General features: G+C 37.9%; 2 long non-coding RNA genes across 14 annotated transcripts in view; both read left to right on the top strand.

Annotated features, from left to right (window-relative positions):
- Positions 1–23,435, top strand: part of LOC144992155 (uncharacterized) — a 94,627-nt gene that overhangs the window by 50,571 nt on the left and 20,621 nt on the right. The gene's annotated exons all lie outside the window — the stretch shown is intronic.
- Positions 4,166–16,520, top strand: LOC144992151 (uncharacterized). 13 transcript variants are annotated; one of them, XR_013655988.1, is made up of 15 exons: positions 4,166–4,441; positions 5,380–5,486; positions 5,628–5,699; positions 7,561–7,736; positions 7,814–7,901; positions 8,017–8,513; positions 8,596–8,678; positions 8,801–8,885; positions 8,957–9,073; positions 9,155–9,286; positions 9,384–11,423; positions 11,497–11,585; positions 12,684–12,821; positions 13,240–13,369; positions 14,989–16,520. It is a non-coding gene; the product is annotated as an uncharacterized LOC144992151 (long non-coding RNA). The 13 variants fall into 13 exon arrangements; XR_013655985.1 differs by having other exon boundaries at positions 4,166–4,862; XR_013655990.1 differs by adding an exon at positions 12,980–13,040 and having other exon boundaries at positions 4,166–5,486.

The following is a 23,435-nucleotide window of genomic DNA, read 5'->3' as shown; positions in this document are numbered from 1 at the left end:
TGCGCTTTGAAACGAGCAATTAAGAAGGACCAACACTGATATGTCTGCAGATCTTTCTAAATATATAGGAAATGCTTGTCCAGATTAAGCTACGTTAAAAATTAGGAATTATTTTTCTATATTGAAAATAATAAACTTTGCAACAACACTATTTTATCTAGGAAGTCACTGTTGATATTAGGGGCAGAAATACATTTACTTTACATAATAGAGTTGTGTGAAGGAAAAAGGGATAAAAAAAGACAGAAAGTAAAAGTGTGTGAAAGATGATTGGAAGTCTGAGATTCTCACTTAGTAAGAAATACAACTTTAATTGTTTTTATTAACTTGAAAACGTATTATTATTATTGTTATCATATAATCCTATTTTTGTCATTTTAATCTGTTTTTTATTTTAAAAGTAGGCTGGCCACCAAGGTAAAAGTCAGAAAAAAGATTTTGCATAAAATTCTTTTTTCTTCTTTGTTTTTTTCATTTCATTTTATTTTAGTTTTGTTGTTAACGAATGAAAAAACCTTGTTTAATAGTAACCTGTTCTTTTAATAAAGAAAAGAAAATTGCTGTAAATGTTGTTTCTAAACAGTAATATAGTAAACAAGACTTCGTTACAAAATAAGCTGGCGGATCAGAATCTTAAGTAGTCAAATCGTTTATTTTTTAAAGAAGTAATAATGTGGATTGGTTCGTTTTCTGACGCCGCTGCTTTGACTGTCGGTGAGACGCACAGGGTTCTGATTGGACGCCGGTTCCACCAATCAGCTTGTGCTTGCCTCGTCTGAGCCTTAACTTCATCGTGCTGGGTCACGCCCACCTGAGGTGGCAGTGTTGATAAAATACAGTGTTCACTTTTGGACCAATGAGACTGAACATGGCCGTTTTGTATGGAGCCCGTGTCCTGACATTAAGATATAAAAATATATCTTGTTCCCACAGATTAATATCTTGTTCCCACAGATTAATATCTCGTTCGCACGAAATACTATTCCGTTCCCACAAGATACTATTGCGTTCCCTCAAAATACTATTCTGTTCCCTCAAAATGATTAACTCGTGCGAACGCAATAATTATGTCGTTCGAACGCAATAATTAATCCGTTCAAACGCAATAATTATTCACGTCATAAGTCATTCACGCGGATATGCTCTCTGTACGCCGGCAAAAGCCGCTTTCAGTGGTAACTTCCGTGTCTCTGTGCCCCATATTCGTTCAAAAAAGGAACATGAAAAACAAAAATGATCACTTTATTACTGTCTCAATGAATATAAGAAAAATATCAAAAGATTTATGATAACTACTAGGCTGCTTTGTCATACGATAGCTCATGCTAGGCTACTACTAGCGCCGCCGCAGAGCTCTTTGATGTATGCCGGCATTTGGGCAACTGGCTGGTCGGTTGACAGACAGCTGATTTTGTAGTTTAGGGTCGAATAGGAATAATAATATTCAGGACTTGTATTTAATTAACTTTAGCAGTCAGCCGCTTTACAATCGAAGGCTATTAGGCTACATGCTAACTGACCAGCCGATCATATCCTTATATTGATTTACGTCATAGATTTACGGCAGATAACTTCACATTTCTGTATGTGTGTGTCTCATTACATTGCATTGAAGACACGGAGGATGTTTAGAGATCAGATTTATTTATTTTAAAAAGCACAAAAGCATCCATCGGTATCATGATTCACGTTCATGCACACGATGATTGCGTGTCTCTGTGAACATTCAATAGGGTTAAAAATAAAAGCAAGAACGGTCGATCTATTATTGTCTCGATGAAAATTACTTACCGCACTTAGCTTTTAGGTCCTAGCATAACACACATAGAATAACCCGTCATGCATCACGAATACCCAGCATACACTTCGACCAGCCAATTATTGGTCTTGTTGTTACACTTCAGTTACAGGGACACGGTGATTGGTCAGATGCATTTTGGGATATGTGTGGTGCATGGGATACGTAGCATTTAGTATGTTACCCTTTTCCATCTCACATCCCACTTTGACCACAATTTTCCTTTTGAACGATGGACAGGGATAATCTAATCAAGGTGTATTTCCAAATGGGAATGCATTATAAAGGCATTTTGCAGAGCCTGGCAATACAAGGAATCATCATTTCGGAGAGACATTTATACCGACTTTTGAGAGGAATGGGATTAGAAAGGTGGAGTTATGACTTGGATGAAGCCATCGATTTCATAGCTGAGCAACTCCAAGGCGATGGACAGGATCACGGATACAGGTGGATGTATACGAAGTGTAAACAACGGGGTATCCGAGTCCGAAAAGAAGACGTGAGGATTCTTCTTTATCTTCTTGACCCGGTTGGCTGTCATGTTCGCCAGAGAAGAAGGCTCAGAAGAAGACAATATTTTGCTAAAGGTCCAAACATAGACTCATATGACAAGTTAAAGCCTTATGGAATATGCATTAATGGCTGCATTGACGGTTTCTCCCGTAAAATAATCTGGCTGCGGGCTGCCTTCACCAATAGCGATCCCAAAGTAGTAGGGGTGGGATTATATAAGCTTGCTTCTTCCCACTCCTTTTCAAGCAATAAATCAAACTCTACTTATACCTCATTTCATCATTTCTGTAATGAGTTTGATAAATATGTGTAAATTCTTTATTGCTTTGACTACAATGCTTGAAATAAATCAATAAAAAAAAAAAGTCATCGGGGGATACTTCCTGGAGGCAGTGGAGTGCATTGAGGGATGCCCTAGGATCACACGAACAGACTTGGGAACAGAAAATGTTGTGGTGAGAGACATTCAGCAGTATCTCAGAAGAAACAACAAGGATGATAGAGCAGCAGAGAGAAGTCACATCACAGGGGCGAGTACAGCCAACCAGAGGATTGAAAGTTGGTGGGGATTGATGAGAAAAGAAGGAATCGAACAGTGGATCGTGATGCTGTCCGAGCTGAAGGATGAGGGCTCCTTCTCTGGAGACTTGTTGGATAAGGCTTTGTCTCAGTTTTGCTTCATGCCAGTCATTCAGGTAAACAAAAAGAAAGAAAAGAAAAATGAATTTGAATAACTTTCTAATAAATATGTGACTGTTTCTCAAACACATCACAACAATATAATTTGATGTAATTTTCGTATCTCTTTTATTTTCATCTGCACTCTTTTATCTAAGATAAATTTGAAAACCAAAGATGATCATTGGTTATAATATGTACCCCATGTTCCTAAATTTTGTATTCATTTTTTACAACAGGAGGTGCTAAATGACATCAAGAATGTCTGGAATGCACACCGCTTAAGGCCCTCTAAGAACCAGCATGTGCCCTGTGGGATATCAAATATCATGTACATGGCTCCACACCTCTGGGACGCAGAAGACTTCCTTGTTCCACTGAACGACGATCTGACCATGTGCAAAAGCAGCTGCACGTTTTTAAGTCCCGTCCCATGTGAAATGGATTTGTTTGAACTTTTTACAATAACAATGCAAGAGTCACACTTAGAGTTCCCATCCACCATGTCTCAGTCGCTTGATTTATATCTTAATCTGAGGGAAAATATTCGTTCAGAGTTGGCTGAGGGTGTTTAAGGACTGGATAACATACTAAGATTTTGTATTGAAACATGTTTTGTTCTTTTGCTTACAACTAAAATTAAAACAAATCAGAATCACATTGAAGACTGGCAATGGTGTTGTTTAATTGTAGAAAATATATCTGTAGTTGTTCTTTTTAATGCATAAGTTTTGTGTTTGATAACTACAACAGACTTTTAGGGCCACTCAAAAAAAGTTATATTACGAGATCTAATAACATGCTTTATAGATTAATTGGTTACTCTAAATGGTCCCTAGGTCTGAATGTGAGGGTATTTATTAGTATGATTGTGGCCCTGCGACAGTGACAACACGTCCATGATGTCTGCTGCCCTCGCTCACGAGTGGCCGGGATAGACTCTGGTAGCCCCACAACCCTGAAAGGGACATAATAGGTTTAGAAGATGAATGAATGAATAAACATTACAAGATTTAAAGGTTTACATTTCCTACTGTTTCTTCATAAATTTACAAGATTAGAGTTGAAGTGACCATTAAGTGCAGCAATTGAATGCCACGCAGCAGCAAAGCAGACAGACTAAACTTAAAGGATTCAAAGGGGTTTATTGTCATATGCAAAGTAAGGAAACAGTTTTCCCTGTCAACCCAGTCTCATCCTAAAATGTGTAGTAGCTACATTTGTCCACATGGAAATGCGTGAGAGTTTTACAAAAACGCCCCCTAAACTGTGAGGGGGATACGTTTCATTTTTCTATTCATTTTCTACGAGCCTTCTCAGGATCACGTGACTTTGGAGGTTTGGCCTGCCGTGAGCAAAAAACATGGCGGATGCACGTTCATTTTTCGGTGGAATATCCCATAAAACAAGATATTTTGAGGACTAATTTTTATTTTGACAACATTTCTAGTGAGAAATATACCATTGTCTTTTAAAATATGCTTTCATTTTGGACATACAGTTTGTAGTTTGCTTGTTTCGTTCAACTTTTTCTCCCAAAGGCTCTGTTACGTTGGAGAAACACGTTAACTTTCATTCATATCTGCAGACGTGCGCGTGGGTCACGTGACTAATATGATTCTCTTTTTTTCCGCAGAAAATGCCATAAAATAAGAGTGATTGTGGACTAATTTATTTTTGAAAACATTTCTAGCAGAATATATCCCCTTTATTTTCGTAATATTGCAGACATGAAGTTGTTTGTTTGTTACGTTCAACTTTTCCTCAAAGGATCTGAAAGCGTCTGATCTTTTCCATTCATATATGCGGGCTGACGTGGGTCACGTGACGTGCCTTTCTCTTTTTTTCCTGTTGAAAATCTCGTAAAAAGGTACGTTGCGATTTACTAATTTGTTTTATTTACATTTCTAGGGACCCGTGTATAGGTTTTCTCGTTCCGTGTTGCTGTTGCGGCGATCAGGCTTTGATTGACATGTGACAACAAACCGGAAAAATGTTGAGTTCAGGGACGGACCAAAGAGTTCTTTAAATTGATTTTTCTGCATTTTAATTTATTTACACTACGAGTCTAATGGTGTGTGATAGAAAAAACTATAAATATTATGATAAATGAGATGAAAAAATTATTTTGATGGAGTTTATAAAATATTAGGATCTATTATATTCTTTTTTCTTTAACTGTCAATTTTTTGACGTATCTCATATATTATAGTATTACAATGAAGTGCTCTAATTTATCTGTTAAAAAAGGTTTCATCACTGTTTCCTGTAGTAATTCTCAATAATGTTTTAAATAGGATATATTAAATAGGATATATTATCTAAAGTAAACAGGCTTTTAAGCCTTCAATTTGCCCCAATTGACATGAAGTGCGCATTTCGAAAAGCCAGTGAACGCAGCGTCATACGGGCACCCCCACCCCACTCCCCCGGAAACCCCCGGATGAACCCGCAGGAAGGCGCGCGGCTGAGGAACTTCTTGGACAGCTGGAAGGTGGGCGATGCTTTGAACTTTTCTCTGTAGAAATGTAATGTTTAGATTTGGGAAACCAGGGATGGGTTTTTAGTAAAAACGTGTTGGCTGTTTAGGATAAACGTTGAATGACGAGGCGTTTTTCCATCTTAAATTTAAAAGGCCGCAGCATCACGGTGAAGGCCTCTTCTGTATAGAGGACGGGGGCGGAAACGTCACGTGGTCTCCGCAGAGGTAAGTTTCCTTTTGGGTCATTTAGCCAGAAACGGGGGTCTGCAGCCCTTTAAACAGCTAAGAGCATTTAAATGTCTCACTGTCCAGAACTCAGTAGGACACACAAGGTTTCTCTTCAGCCTTTAGAAAATCAAACACTCATTTGCATTTATGTTATTTTGGAAACTGGATAACTACTGGGGTTTACAAAGGCTTATTTTTTTTTACACATTGTAGATTTTATGTTGTTAGTACATCTCAGCCAGTATTTCTTTAAGGGCCTATATCATGCAACATCAACGTTTTAAAATTTTAAAGTGTATTATAATGTTAATTCCTCACAAAAACTAATCCACAGCGGTATTTTGATCCATTCACGCATCTCTCAGCATTCCTCTGAAACCCTCTGAGCACCAGCCCCTCCCAATTCACAATAAGAGGGTCCTCACATTGTGACGTCATCATAAGTGAGGAGCAGCCTCTTCTAGGAAGAGCCTGTGCAGCTAAAACCGCCTCCAGGCTAACAGACACGCCCACTTTCTCAATGGAGCTAGCGGTGATCAGCAAAATGCTTTCATTGCACAATATTCACATCCATCTTTGCAAAAGTTTGGATGGAAGAAACGCAGAAACGCTGCCGACGCCGACTCTAGGTTGATGTCATGAAATAGGCGACACCCACAAGAAGAGAAAGGCGGAGCCTCAGAGATCAAGGAAATAGTTTATTCTAAATGGCTAGCATGGTATAGGCCCTCTAAATTGTGCGTATTGACCTCAAATTGATTTTTTTTAGGGTACGTTGTCAGGTTTAAAAAAATTCTTCATAAATGCTGGAATTTCTTAAAATATTGTGCATCACCGCTTGATAGATTATTGAAGCATTATGGGTACTGTAGTCAGGAGCCTGGCACAGTAATACTTTGCTTCAACTGTTGAGTAGATCACCAAGTTGAGTAAAGTTTGACTTATCTGACTGTTTTGTTTTGCGTGATGCGCTGTGTCGTCTGAAAAATAGGATATTTGTTTGAATTAAAAACATTTTTATTTTTTGTCGGAGAACCACAGAGGAGGGGTCAAGGAGCCACTTGTGGCTGTGGAGCCTCAGGCTGCAGACCCCTGGTCTAAACAATTATGGCTGATTTGGCTGACCACATGTATTTATCCTAGCATTGTCAACAAAGTTAAAGAGCCGCTCCAATGGAAGTCATGTTTTTAAGATCAAACATTTTTCTCTTTATTGAGAACATTAACAAAAATATAAACACATACACAATAATATAAGATTAAAACTGTTTCTGAGTATTTATTCAAATCTCAATGGATCAGGAGAAAATGAAACTGATTGTCTCAAAAAGCTTATAGTTGTGACGCTCTAACTGCCATGAATGGGCCAAAGTCTCTACTCCACTCCAATTCTGATGCATCCACTTGCAGACAAAAACCAGTAGATCCATTAATGTCCTGAGTTCCCTTGTCTGAGCTGGTATCTGGCTCAAAAGTGTACACATGGATAGCTCCAATGTTGCTCATTGATTTTTTTTTTTTTTTTTGCTATGCTAATGTCGGCTAGGGCTTGTGAGGTGCTATAAGCTAGCGGGAGAGAGAATCAACAAACGGTTTATGGGAAATTAGCAGAGGCAAACATCTGCACCACAGCTCTGAGGTGAAATTCTTATGAGCTGCTGTGCTGCAGAAAAATGTCTTAAAAAAACAAAATGATCGTAATTAAAAAAAACACTGGGAACGATTTTATAATAGCTAAAAATTCTGTTGGAGTGGGACTTAAAGTCCCACTCCAACAGAATGTCTGATTCCTGATTCTTTTGTGTGTGTATGTATATACATAAAAGAACCTCATGTTTTTTTCCCTTTCCTCTCTCAGACTGGTCAGTTATTTGGAGACAACATGCACAAATAGTTCCTGGACTGATCTTCTGCTAACTTTGAGATGGAGAGGCTGTCAGGTTCATCTGTTTCAGGGTCCTGCATGCTCTCCCTCTATGTTTGCCGTAGCAGTGGATGGAACTTGCTAAATGTACTGTTTTGAGAGCCAACTGGGTTGTGTAAAATTCTTTTCCACCTACATTTTTGATGGTCTAAATGTTTTTTTTATGTAAACTTTTCTGTTCTTTTAGGCTCAGTGGTTATTTGGAAGATGCGTTTTTGACCAAAAACACTGTGGTGACCTCCTTTGTGAACTGCATTCATGGGGAAATAGAATATGTAAGGTTATTTTCATGGCCTCTTCCTTAAGAAAATGAACATGCCTGCATATATGTTTTATTGTATTTTGTGTCATATCATCATGTTAATATACGACATTTATTTGTTTTGATAGAATCCTGGAGATGGGAGATGTGGAGCAGGTAAGTTTGTGGCAGCACCAGAGTCCTCCAACAAGTTTTCTGGCAAAGTAAATGAGGAAGGATCGCAGTCTGCCATCGTGGAGTTTTGCTGAAAGGCCTGAACACGTTCCATCCATGCATCCATCTTCTTCCATTCATCAGGAACCAGGTTGTGAGGGCAGCAGTCTAAGCAAAGATGCCCACACTTCCCTCTCCTCCAGCTCCTCTTGGGGGACCCCGGGGCCAGCTGAGAGACGTAGTCTCCCCAGCGTGTCCTGGGTCTCCCTTAGGGCCTCTGCCCTTATTCCTGTTGGAGTTTTTTTCTAACCCCTTATGTTTCAAAAGTTTGCAAACATACATTTTGGTTGAAATGATGAGGATCCGAGGATGAAATCAAGAAGGGACAACATCAGGGAAAGGGACTGAACCGACTGAACAGCTTCCTCTCTTCAGCAGACACATGTTCCGAGTACATATGTGTCAAATATTGGTAAATACTCATTGAAGATGCATCCTTTTTGTGTAGTTTGTTTTCTCAGTTTAATACATTTTGATCCTTTCATTCTGCACAGACATCCTCGCCGTTCAGGCCGGTGGCTGGAACAAGCGGAAGTCAGAAAAGCTGGAGCAGACGTGACCAGAATGATACCTCCAGGTAAAGACTCTGGTAATGTAGATAAATGTTGGCTTGTTTCTTTCATGTTACTCTCATGCTGTTGATGTGGAATATCTCTTGATTTCTTCAGTATTATTAATACATTAATCTCTTCCCACAAGGACCAATCAAAATGACCCAGAGAAAAACACTGAAGGGCTTTGTCTGAGCATCAGGAAAACAAGAATCAGCTGTCATCAAGATATGGTAAAAATCTTTTGTAACCTTTGTGCTATCTTGTGACCCCACCCTGACGTGTTCTCCCTACCATGACAAAGGTGGATAAAGGTGGAAAGATTTCATGTAATCCATGGACACCAGTGAAGATCACAAATCATTGAAGAAAAAAGGTTCAGAGCACTGTCTAGTGGGTCTAGATGACCCAACTCCCAATGGTAAAGTGCCTAGGATAGAACAAGGGTTACACTTTCTAAAGTTGTTGCATAACTGATCAAGCATGATGTGATGGATTGCAGGTTATGGTGCCATGGTAAAGAACTAAAGGCTCTATGATGTCATGCTGCTGACCAGACTGTGGTTGGTGAAGTCCAGCAGCACTGCAGATCCTTGAAGTGTGGTTGAAGAGCTCTCCTCCCAGCTTTTGGAAGGTTCTGCCCCACACAGCCAGGAGGTTTCTCTTTGTGATCTGCATGGATGTCCAGGGCTTGTGGCATTTATGTGTTTTCTTCTTCATTTCATTTTTAGGCAGCACAGAGTCATTGATGGAGAGAGGACGTGAAGGACTAATTGTCTGTTGAGGAGGAGACTTTTCTGCAGTTCAAGCCCCAGCTCCACCCCTAAAAAAAGGCTTATATAAAGGAAAACCTCATTTCAACTTTGTACCAATAAATGACTTTTAATTGAAATGAGAGATTTTTTTCTGAACTGCACCAATGAAGGGTTTTTCAACCTAAATTTCAACAATTACATTGTTTTTTACCTCCGTTCAAGTTTCTACAACACTAGCCTAACATTTCAGTGCTCACACCTGTGCTGAAGACACTTCTCATTTTAACTCAAACGTTTGGCCTTTGATTTGTATGTCCAACACCTTAGAATGAAACACTGACCTATTAAACTCAAATAATAAATGTGCTATGCATCTCCAAATCCTTTGTCAGGGTACAGACTACATTTTAATTGTAGCAAGACTGAAGTAAAATGTAGCAAAATGACAATGAGTTATCTTAAATTAGGGGTAAATGACATGAGAAATTAAGAATATTAGAAGTGTGGAGTGATATGTGTATCAGTATGTTAGCTGCAGGAAGGGCGCTGTCCTTGACATGTTCCTTTACTCAGACAGGATGACAGGTAGGGAAGGGGGTAGCCGATGATCTGCTCCAGTATCTTCAGCACTGAAGCTTCTGCTGCTCTTCTTCAGTTTGATCTGAGAGCCAGACCATGATGCAGTTGGACTGGCTGAGCGGTAGGTTGCCAGCAGCTTCAGACGTGCTTATGTGCATTGTTGATAACGTCCTGAATGTTAGGAAACCAAGTTAGATCAGCTGAGATGGGGATGCCAAGGAAAGGGAAGCTGTGAACCCTCCTCTATGCCTACTAAAGTCCAAGATGACTTTCATGGTCTTTTATTTGCCGATCAGCCTTACACTATACAGTTTCCGCACTTGTCTACAAAGTTCACCTCAGTGACCTTTAATAAGTCTTTGTTATTGGCAAGTTAATTACTTATATCCAAGACATGGAGATGTGGGTCCAGTATGAGCAGGATTTGGGAAATGGCAGTTGCCAAGAACTCACATGAAGTTTCAAGGTTTTTCCCTTTATTTGGAGCAAAAAAAGTTTTTGTCCTTTGTTTGTTGTGCAGAATTGCAAACCTAGAAAGAAATCAAGTTGAAAGAATTTATATAAATGTATTTGCCCTTCTTTTGACCCTTCTACATCATGAATATTTGGTGGCTGTTGCTTGGCGACTGTGAGATCTCTCCATAGGATTGACATGGGCTGGGCCTCTCAATGACCTTGATATGATTGTTCTTCAGCCATTCCTTGGTTGCCTTGGCTGTAGGTTCTAGGTCACTAACCTGTTGGAAGACCCATCCATGACTGATTTGAAGGGTCCTGGCTTAAGGAGGGTAGGAAGTTCTCACTCAGGATTTTCCATTAATGGCTCCATCAACGTGGTGACGTAGCTCTGTGCAGAAAAATAGCCACAAAGCATAATGCTTCCACCTCCATGTTTGACAGTGGTTAAGCTGTTCTTGGGGTCATAGGTAGCAATTCTCTTCCTCCAAACCCAATGGTTGAGTTGATGCCAAAGAGCTCAGTTTTGAGCCAAACATTCCATTATGCAGAATAAACTGATAAAGCAAACCCTATTTTTCAGTGTGTGATTTTCATTTTTTTCATAAATCTTAGGACAATTTAGATGATAAAAGTAATAAATATATGAAAACAGTATAATACAGTAAATATGTAAATATTTGATGTGATGAACAATGCTTATCTGATTTAGACCCAACATGGAATATTTTATGACAGACACACATCAAGTTGTGTTATTTAATGCTCGTAATTTAGACACAAATGATAGAAATGTTAGGTTCATATGCCAAAGAGGCCATGTGAAAATTCTTGTGCAAATACGCATGCGTGCGCGCCGTGCACATTAAGCCACCCCACCCCCACGTATCCGCGCGCCGGTCGGTGGGTGTTGGGCGTCAATAAAGGTAATCTGGTTGTCGCGCGTTCTGCATCTCTGCACGAGCTAAAGAAGTCTCAAAGGTAAGAAATGTTTGACACAAGAGGCAGTAATGAAAATACTTTATGGTCATCTGAATGTATTTTCATCTGACAGATGAATGCCGCTGTTGTTATCACTGTGACGGAAGAGCGGTGCTGAAAAATACGGCCTCCATCGAGATACTGAACGTAACACGACTGCAGGTTACTATGATCGTCATAGAAAAATGTATTAATTATTTGTTTCGACTGTATAGTTATTGTGGTGGAGCAGAGGAAGGGAGGCTTTGTGAGAATCGGGGTTACATTAGCTAATGATTATGGCAGCGCTCGCGCCACCGCCGGTTTCCCGGCAAAAAAAGGAACAGTAATTTACTGATATATTAAAGTGTTATGATTGACCTATTTAGGGTTTTTCTCCAAATTTACACAAAAAACGTTGTAACAACGATCATCTGGACTTGGTTTTGTAAATATTTTAAAACAGTCTCTGTCTCAGAGACCTGGACTGACTGACTCCTCCCCCTCACGTTCCAAACAGGAAGTACCCGCTGGCTCCAAGGAGCCAAAATCCTGTAGACTTCTAAAGAGAAACAAACAGCTGTTAGTTAGTCATTCTATGGCTCAGATTAACCATTCTTGTTGTGATACCCTTTTCAACATGTTTTTGCTAATTCCAGTTATTTGTCTTACAAAACTGTTTCTTTATCACAAGTTATTCAAATTATAGACTGACCAACAGATGCCTCAGTAATAGCATGTGCCACCTTGAATGTTTGTTTGACAAATTCCACCAAGCTCACTTTCAGTGGAAGCAGTGTGGACTTTCAACAAGCTTACTCCTGATTGGCGACAGTAGTTGCCATAGAAATGTTGACTCAGATCAATCACTGTCAACTGGCTCCAACGTGGGGACGTCTGTATCACAGAGAAACGACGACAGAATTGAATTTGTTATGATGGATCTGGAAGTAAATGGGTGACGTCACACTCGCTCAGACCTTTTCTCTGATCCAGTCAAACTGCTTTTTTACCAGTTTTATTCCAGAAATCATTTTGGACAAGAGGAAAGACATCTTCAGCTCAAAACCAAGTCTTCATGACCTTTTTTTATAACTTTTCTTTTTAAAATTCAGAAATAATAACCTGCACATTCTTACAAAACTGTTAGACTTCAATTGCTACCTTAATTTAATTGTAAAACGAACAACCATTAATTGTCATTAATATGGCAATATTTTCCCCAAATCTTATCAGAATGGGGAACTGGAGACATAAAAATTCTGCTTTTCCTATTTTCAGCTGACTCTGCCACGAGGCTCGACAACTTCTTGCATCAACTGTGATCGCTGTGGCCGCCAAAACATCCAAATGTCAGGCGGGCTACAAAGATTTCAGGCCAAAAGAGAAAGCCTCACATGTGATGAAGTGTCTGTATTGGTATGTATTTACCATCTGTGACTCAGAGTCATTAACCAATTGTCGATCTGTTCACAGTGTTATATGATAATTTAAATTTTGACGATGACGATACAAAAATTGCTGCCAAACCTGCCAAAAAGTCCCGCCTCTTACCACACACATGTTGTGCCCCTAAGGTGCCCTAAGTTCCCTGATCAAGCAGAAACGTGCTTTGACTAGATGAAGGCCTTGTATCAGGTATACTGGTAATAATAATTTTACATTCACCTCAGTCTGTTGTTGTTCCTCATTATTCATGGAAGCTTGATGACACGACATCTTCAATCTGCATAAACTCTAGTTTGATTAGAAACTTTCATTTGTGAACCGTCAGCAGATCTGGTCATGTCTCACCAAAACAACCACACTAATCATATCATCATTTTCATCCATTAAGGTTGGAAAAACCAGCAGCCCTCCAGTGCTTCAGCCGTCCAACCATCAACCGTTTCAGACATCCATCCTCTCACCACTTCAGCCCCACAGCCGTCCACCAGTGTCCCAACTCCTGACATTTTACTATCCTGGTACAATCTTATTTTTCTGCACAGTTAGCAAAAATGATATGTTTTTAAGAAATTCCTGTGTTTTTTTTATCATCAACAAATGTTTCTCCAAAGAAATGTGAAACTACAGAATTATTCATCTGGTGGTTATTTTTACACTTTTCCTCAAATCTTTAATAAGAAAGAAATAATTCAGTTCAAGTTTACTTTAGCTTCTCTTTTTAATGGGCATTACAGTTGATATAAAACATATAACATGCAATTAAAATGCTTTGTAGTTAAAAACATTTTACACACTATTAAAAGATTCTATAAAATATTATTTAAAAAGAATCCTTTCCAAGAAAATGTTGACTACCGTATATCTTCCCATAGTAGCCCTGGCGTGTATTCCATCACAGTGATGGTTAATGGGTTTATTTTGCAGCAAAACTTCATCAAGAAATGCAGACAAACACCAGCAGATGAACATTTCAGGATTTATTCAAATGATGAGAACATTGGATTGTGTTCTGATCAGCACTGGCTGTTGACGTTTCTTTTCTCCTTGAAGCATCAGCCTCCGTATCAAAAATCATGTTGGTTGTCATGAGGATCTCTTTCCTGGAGACACGCCCACCTTTCCGTCTTTGTGCAATAATTCATGTTCAAACCAGTTCTTCTAATTTGTCGCTTTTCTTTGCATTTCCACCAGTAAAAAGTAATACGACAAAATACTTGCAGAATTTGTAAAGATTTGGATTTTGTATTATTAATTTGCCTTTTTTAGTCTTTTATTATAAAATAACTATGCATTATTACTTTATTTTAACTAACACATTTATCTTAGTTTACAGTAGTCCTCTTAAACATCTCTTAAACAAGTTTACACTTTTCATCTTTCAGAATGCAGCCGTGTGATTGGAGGAAAAGATTAATATGCAATGAGGACATTTAAAGAAAAAAGGAGCAGTTTTTATTTTACATTATTACTATTTTAAAGTAGAACTCTAATGTATATAAATGCTTTTTTATTAATTTGTTTGGCATATTTACTGTGTTAGAGTTCTGATGATTGTTTTGAGTGGTAAACGTTTTTATTTTATTTATGAAACCCAGATGGAGTTAATGGAGTGCTCGTCATGTTTTATGTTGTATATATTATTAATGAATTTATTTATTTCTTTTGAAGTGCCTATTTGCAAGTAAAGAAGGCGGGGTTATGGTTAAAATACGTGCGGACAATCCAGCAACGTGCCTCTTCAACATGAATTTCCATCAGTTTTTTTGCTTGGTCGCAAATAAATAATTCCAAATAATAATCAGCCTAATTTGTTTTTTTGTTTATTTAAAATTATATAAATCTTTTCTAATTTTGTCAATAAAAGGACAAAAGGGGTAGATGATGGATGCATGTCCAAGTTTTATTATTCATGTTCTACAAGTTGTTAGATATTGATTATTTGATGCTTTTGTGCTATGCGTTAAAAATCAATGTAATATTGTAATTATTCATGAATATTTGAATAGTACTAATATTTCCTACAAAGGATAATTGACACTAATCAAATTAAAAACAGTCGTCCTGTAAGCACTGAGTGAACAAACTGTAGCCCATTGTCTATCACTGTTTGATTGAACCTTCTCTACTTTTCTTGCAGGGGGGGGTCATGGCCTCTACGCTGGATTCCAAAAAAGAGACAAAAAAAACCCCGCCCTCAACTCCCACTCTTAGTCAGACATGTTTATTTTTTTTATTTACAATAATAAATAATATACTATGTACATTTATTTTGTTTTACTTTTTTATACTTTTTCCTTATTTCCTATAATATTTATTAGTAGTTGTTGTTTGTTGATGTTAGTTCTTTTTAGCCCCTTTTATGTTAAAATAGACGTAAATGATCCAGATGCTGATATTCTAATATATAGACAGATTTATGAATGAATTATTCTCAACAGAAGTTCAACGCTATTGTGGTAGCAGTTTGACTGTTTTACTGTAATCTGTCGTGCCTCACCCACTGTCCATCCCATAAAAAGAACAATTCTACATCATTAACCTTTTATTATTTTTATTCATATGGCACATTCATAAATACAAAGTTATAAATCATACCCCCCATTTTTTTAACTTTATCAATGAGTTCAAACAAAACATGAACACAATAAGAAACTCTGACAATAAGAAAGCATTTAAAACATTCAATCAATGTTTTTGTGAAAAATTTCATAATAATCCCCTGGTTTGTTTCTTTCTTGTTGCTTTTTGGAATTGTTGTTTTGAATTGTTAGTCAATAAAGTTTGAATAAAAAACAACTGCAATCTGTCATGCGACAAGGTACCTTCGCTCTGAAAAACATTTGATGTTTTGTTTCTTTAAGTACCTGCAAAACAAAAAGTTTGCATTAGTAATGGAAACATTAATTTCTGTTAAAAATAAACACCTGTTTGTCGCTGGGCTTATTTTTAAAACTTAATCTTCCCGATAAACGTGGGAGCAATCACAAAACCAGTTTAGAGCCAAACGTCTTTTTTTATTATTTACAGTGTATTTCTTAACTCAACTAGTTGATGTTGAAAAAATACGCTTGCATGGACGTTACGACAGAGTACATCGGTCCCTAGAAATGTTGTTAAACGTAAATGTTAAACCTCAGACGATCTTATTTTACGAGATTTTTTTTCCACGGGAAAAAAAAGAAACTCGCGTCACATGACCCCACGTCAGCCCACAGATATGATGGGAAAGATCAGACATTGTACACAGTATTTAGACTTGTAGTGTGAATACTTTAACATGTAAAAGAATATTGAATAAAATAAATCGCTAAGTAAATTTAGAGAACTCTCCAGTCCGTTCCTGAACAACATTCTTCCGGTTTGTTTAAATGTCCTTCAAAGTCGCAACAACACAGCATGAAACCTATACACGGGTCCGTAGAAATGTAAATAAAAATAATTAATAAATAGCAACGTACCTTTTTACGAGATCTTCTATATGAAAAAAAAGAAACTCAGGTCACGTGACCCACGTCAGGCTGCATATATTTATGGAAAAGATCAAACGCCTTCAGATCCTTTGAGGAAAAGTTGAACGTAACAAACAAACTACGAACTGCATGTCTGCAATGAATGGATATTATGAAAATAAAGGGGATATATACTGCTAGAAATGTTTTCAAAAATAAATTAGTCCACAATCACTCCTATTTTATTGCATTTTCTGCGGAAAAAAAGAGAAACATATTAGTCACGTGACCCACGCGCACGTCTGCAGATATGAATGAAAGTTAACGTGTTTCTCCAACGTAACAGAGCCTTTGGGAGAAAAAGTTGAACGAAACAAGCAAACTACAAACTGTATGTACAAAATGAAAGCATATTTTAAAAGACAATGGTATATTTCTCACTAGAAATGTTGTCAAAATAAAAATTAGTCCTCAAAATACCTTGTTTTATGGGATATTCCACCGAAAAATGAACGTGCATCCGCCATGTTTTTTGCTCACGGCAGGCCAAACCTCCAAAGTCACGTGATCCTGAGAAGGCTCGTAGAAAATGAATAGAAAAATGAAACGTATCCCCCTCACAGTTTAGGGGGCGTTTTTGTAAAACTCTCACGCATTTCCATGTGGACAAATGTAGCTACTACACATTTTAGGATGAGACTGGGTTGTCCCTGTACAATGAGATGCTTACTTTGCCGTCTGCTCTAAATGCCTAAAGGGTAAAGGTTGTAAAAACAGCTGAGAAGATCATCGGTGTCCCTCTCATTGGCCTACATTTATCATTCTCGTCTCACCTGCAAAGCCATCAGGACTGCAGGTACCGTAATCCATCCCAGAACCACTTCAGCCTGCTGCCATCAGGAGACTGCCAAGTCTCCAGGCCAGAACCAGCAGACTCAAGGACAGTTTCCTCCATCAGGCAATAAGGAAACTCGACTCTCTCCCTGCCATACCCCCTCTTCCCCCTCCACTCCATGTTGCAAACTTGTGCTGAGAATTGTCGCTTCACGATCTCATTGCTCTTTTTGCTCAATTTAGATTGCTATTATTTTTATTATTTTATATGCTGCTTGCACTATGGCTCAAGAAGAAAGTAATTTCATATGTGCTGTTTGTCTTGTGTATGCAGAATACTTGACAATAAAGCTGACTGACTTTTTGTTAAATAAAAAACTAAAGATGGAGTAGGATGTATACAGGATATCTGAAACATTCATACCAAACATGGTGGTCCTGCACTTTAACTACTGTACCTTCATCCCGAGGGAAGGAGAGTGAACAGACCACGTTACGGGTGGGTGGCACTAAAAATCCGTTGTAGGTAACTGTGTAAATGTAATTTCTGCAAAAACAATTGCAGCTACATTTAATTAATCAAAATTGTGTGTTTCAAATACCAAAACTTAAGTGTTTACTCAACATTAAAATTTCTTATAAAAAATAAATTAAAAAAAAGAATCATACCTTTGTGAAAATCATAGCATAAGTGTTTATTGTCTTTTTGTTTGCAAAATACAAAAAAAAGTGAACTACTAATGGAGTGCAAAATTGGTTGCCAACACTTGATGACATAATTTGGGGCCTGAATGATTAGTTTGTGCCCCATTTGTGTTAAAATGGGAAGGAGTGTGTCTTTGGTAGGCAGTTGCCTACAGTCAAGCGTTCCAAGAAAATCAAGCAATTCATCACTTTCCACAGAGTCAAAGTCCTCCAAAGCCTTTACAATGAGATCTTTTTCCTCTTGTGATACATACATCAAAAGGGATTCTTTTAAACTACTGGTTACTGACCCATAGAGCACTTCTTCCAGAAATTTCTTACTTCCCAGTTTCACTGGGAAGTAAGAAACTTGTTTCCAGCCCACCACAAACACCCGAGCCACAGCCTGCCATTCTTCCAACTGAAAGTCATGCCTGATAAATGGGACTTTCACTTGAACTCTTAACGTGCAACAGTCATAGAATTCTGTCCAAAATTCAGTCAGGCTGTCTCGAAAAACACCTGCCCCTTCTCCTTGTTCAAGCTCCCCATTTGGTAAACGCATTTTGATGGTAATCTCTGATGTCAAAACCTTTGGGTCCTTAAAGGCACACATTAAATCAGTAAGACAATGACCTCTTCTCACAATCACTGTCACAGGAGAAAACTGTTGTTCAGGCATTGCCTCTGCGTCTGTGCTAGTCTGTTCTGCAATGTTTGGAGCAGATGCTGAATGTTCCACTGTTTGAAAATCTTCAGTGCCTTCGGAAACGATAGCCTGATTGTTTGGCTCATCTACTCTCAGTTCCACCGTGTCACGAGCATGCAAGATAACAACTGTGTCTGATTCTTCATCTTCACTTACAGTAAAATGTCCATCCCATACAAGTGTGTCATCTAACTCCAAATCTTCACTTGTGGATATTCCACCAACTGCATGTTGATTTGATGTTGCCAAATTTTCAACAATCTGACTTTGGTCATTTTCAGTGAGATCTATCATGGAAGACTGGCTTTTTGGGTCATTATCTTCTTCTACTGCCTGGTTCCGTTCCATTTTCTTTTTGGTGCAGAGATAAAGTCTCAGTAGTTTGACTTTGCAACTTGTATCAGAAACGCAAATGTTCATCTGGGAGCTCTCAATATGAGTGGAATAATTTGAAAGACGCATGTTTTTTTTAAAAAGCCTTCAGGAAAAAACAGACTTTCAGCCAGTACTTTGACATCTGCCACAGTTTTTTCTTTTTCAATTGACAGATGCCTTGTGCCACCACCATTAACTGACTTCACCTGTTTGTATCTTTCTGCAATCTCATCAAAGTCCATCCAGCCAATCTCGATTCGTCTCATTTGTCGCGTGGCATTTACATTTCCTTTGAGTGTAGAAAAACGCTTTTTTAAAGGCATCTCTTCAGTTCCACTGACTCTTTGCCGCAGTCTTGAAAGGATGGACTCCTTCCTGGATGACCCACTCTCTGACAAAGCTGTTCGTCTGCAGAAAGCAACAGTGGAGACTTTATCTCCAACTTTGGGAATATATTTTGCCAAGTCAGTATCTGACATCAGTGGAATAACAGCTGCGTCAATCTAAGGACTAAAAAAAAAATGTACAACTTAAACACAAACAAGGCAATAATACACAATAAAATGTCATGCAAACATAAAATAACACATTTGGTGAAATCTGATCTAAACTTGTTAATATGAGTCCTTTTCCTAATCTCTAATTTATCTAAAGTGTGTGATGGTTTTTAAATTAGAGTAGAGCATTAGTAATTTCCAAAATTTTCCCCATTTCTCTATGTGATTATATTACCCAGCATTCCTTTGCTCATGTGACTTGAGCGAAGAGTGATGTCATTCCAACTTATAAGCTCCGTAGCTCAGAAGTCGAGTAAGCCCTGGCTGCGGCCTGGGGAAAGCTCAACATCGCGGAATGCTGGAACAATGCAGAATGCCAACCCCGCCCACATCACCACGCGGAACGCCGACCTCGCCCACACTGAGCTCCTGCATGTGAGTCTCCATCAGCGCAGTTGTGGTCTTCTTCGTTTCCATGTGCAGCGACAGGGATCTTTTCAAAATGGAGGAACGCAGCAACGTAAAAACAAAAAATTAATGAAAAGAAAACTTTTATTGTGATTATTGCTTGCTTTTCCAAAACAATTTCGTATTTTTAAATGTAATGTGCGTTTTTTTCTGTCGTTTCAAGGAAGATATTCCCTGCCTGATGGTATGAAGGTAATAAAAGGGAACAGAAGGGAAATTCTGAAAGAGCTCCAAAATGGTTCCCTCATGAGTTACAAGAGTCATGGAACTGAGGGAAACTTTTGTTTTTTTAATTTTTTTATTAGAAGCGACTGTGAAGCATTTTGCACTGAAATCAAGGATGTTTGTAAATTAAAGATATTCCCGAGCAGCAAGAGAGACAACCGTTGCTGGAGAGCCAACAGAGACTGTGCACTCCTTGAGTTGTGTGTGAACTGAGCTGAAATACACAACAATTACAAAAAAAAAAAATATTCCTAAAGGCGGTTAATTGCATTTATGTACATGCGATCAAACACAAACACCAATGGAAATTCACATTGGTCGCACGCAACACATGCAGCCAAGATGCACATTGCTCCATTGCCTGCATGCATTTTAAGTGCATTCAAGGATAAAAGTCGGACACACATACTTCCTCAGAATCCGTGAGGCCAAGCAAAAAAGTAGCGCTTTTGAGTCTTAATTTTATTAACTCCCTAACATAGCACATGGAAACTTTAAAAATGCGAAGAAAAAGACGAGCTCAACGTGGGCGGGGTTAGCATTCCGCAGTGATCGAGTATTCCACGACGTTAAGCATTCACCAGGCCGCAACCAGGGGTAGTTGCAGAAATCAAAGAGTCACATGGTTTATCTGGGTTATTGAGACTGGTGTGCATCACATCAATGGTTATTGCATTGAGTTATATTGTGATGGTATATGTTAGTTTAAGCTTTTGCAAAATATTCTGGAAAGTCACAACCATCATGGTTAGCTCATACTTACAAAACTTAGAATAATTTTTTGTTTGGAGTGCAATCTAGATGCGATATGATAAAGCCTCCTAATTTATGAAATGTGTTGGTGTAACTCATTTAAATGATTGTTTGGGTTATTATGTTTACATGACTGAGTTGAATTGAGTTGTTGTTATATATTTTTGTTATAGCAAATCATCGCAATTAAATTTTCAGATATCCAGCTAATTTGTCCTTTTGTTTTTTTATTAAATTGATTCCCGGCTCAAAAAAAGGCTACAGTGTTGGTGGGAAAAAACCTATAGTACTTGGAAAATGATTTCCTTCTAACACATTTTGTGCCATATTTAAAGCAGTGTACCGGTAGGTCAATATAAGAGCTTGATTTCACAAATACATAAAATAGTAACTTACGTTTTCATCTTCAAGTTTCTTAATCAGTTCCTCAGCTATGTTGCGCTCGATCAGGAATTCCCGCAGCTGTGTCTCCATTTTGGATTGATTTCTACAAAGAACATTCAAATGAATAGCAGGCTTGAAACATAGCACATGAACGTACCTCTCCAAATATTACTTTTGTATGCATTTAGCTTTTTTTCATAGTGTATTGCCTGAGATAACATTTCAGACTTTGATGAAAAGTCAATGTGCCAGACTCAAGGTCTAACAATGTAGCTTTCAACCTTATATGCCACAAACTGGCATAATATTAGTCTTTGAAGTGTGATCAAATCAACCTATATATATTTATTTTTTTTGTTGAAAAAAAAACTTGTCATACCATGCGCAACTAGAAACGCTAAAACATTCATACAAAAAAACAACACAATATTACAATAAGAACCCAATCCACCGTTCACCTTTCCCACTCCCCTCCGTTAACAAATACAACACCTGACCCCACACACAATGAATACTTATAAAAGTAGCTTTTAAAAGAGATTTATAAGATAATTTGATGAATAAATACTAATCAAGTTAAATAATAAAATGTAAATACTGGTAATTATTTTTAATGGTTCTTTAAAGTGTCAAAGCTCAATTCGAGGTTCAGTTTTACAGTATTCATTTTTGTATTACTATTCCAGTGTAGCTGTTCTTGTCCCGTTCAAATTTTCTCTCTGAGTTAAGGTTGAACCAAAAGAAGCCACTTGAGGGAAGGTGGGCCAGCAAGTATGTAATACTTATGAGATATCAAGGAAATAGTTTTTTGCTATGATTTATTATATGTTTTGGTAAAAATGTTAATTCATTAATATTTTAACATTTGGAAATATGCAATTCTTCTGGAGTTTTAAGAAGAAAAAAAACATTCAAATTATAATGAAAACACAGAAACAATCTCAAAATAGGTAACATTAAAATAAAAAGTTCCTGTAAATACATGGCACATGAAATAAGCCAGTAAGCTAGGTCTATTGGAGGAGCAGCGTTTGATGCTACAGCAACAATGCTGAGATGTGATGCTGATGTGTAGGCGACAAGGAATTGGAGAGGAAGGACTGAGAAATCACAGGAGCGCATCTGAGGACAGAAGAGGATTATGTGAAACACAATTTATAAGACATAATGGTCTCAGAATCAAATTAAATGAAATAGTATACATTTAAAAATAACATGGAGATGCATGTGCTATGTTGACTAGACTGTATAAAATTCAATGAAGTTTCTCTAATTTGCAAATTATATTAGTCATTCATATGTAATTTCAATGATGCCGTCATTACAGTAATTGCAATAAGGAATGCAATAACAGTAAAATATAGCATGTGTGAATTTTATGATGACATTATGACATAACGATGTACACGATTTTGATTGACTGTTACAACAAGCCAAGGTGGGACAACATAAGAAAAGCACTTAAATCAATTAGCATAACACCTAGTCTGGGGGAATGTAAGGTAGGCATTGTTACAAAACTTTTCCATAACAACAAGGATCACTTAACATGACCAGAATACAGACGTTGAAGTTTAAGTTAAAGCTTCGAGCACTCGCGCTAGCTAATTGACGTTAAGCTAACGATGCTAGCATTAGTTCTGCAACAGCAACGATATGATTGACTGTTAAATCATATTTACTTGAAATATCTCTGTCTTTGTTGAGTCTTTCCTCCTCTTCTTTTATTTTTTTCCGTCTCCCAGGTAACAGGTACTTCCTGAGGAAGTTTTGGACTATCACTTAAAATGTGAGTGAATCTCAAATTGTTGCCTATACACCATACATTTAGCCTATACAGTCAATGAGCAAAGGATGCCATTACTTACTGTAGAGCTTTGCTTTCACATGTACCTCTCCACGTTGCGGGTCCACATTACGTGCGCAAGAACGGAGGCCATTTCCCAAAATGCATCTGACCAATCACCGTGTCCCTGTAACCAAGGTGTAACAACAAGACCAATGATTGGCAGCAAAGCATTCTGGGTAACGTGACGTACTGCTATTGTTGTTATGCTACGAGCTAAAAGTAAGTGCTTTAGGCGAAGCAGCCAGCTTAATATGATATTTTCCAGATTTTCATCGAGACAATAACAGATCGACCATTCTTGCTTTTATTTTTACCCCTATTGAATGCTCACAGAGACACGGATGTAGCGGCAGGAAG

This window comes from Oryzias latipes, chromosome 5 (genome assembly GCF_053564925.1).
Source record: "Oryzias latipes strain Hd-rR chromosome 5, Olatipes_Hd-rR_3.1".
Classification (NCBI taxonomy): domain Eukaryota; kingdom Metazoa; phylum Chordata; class Actinopteri; order Beloniformes; family Adrianichthyidae; genus Oryzias; species Oryzias latipes.
This window is presented reverse-complemented; position numbering and strand designations above follow the sequence as displayed.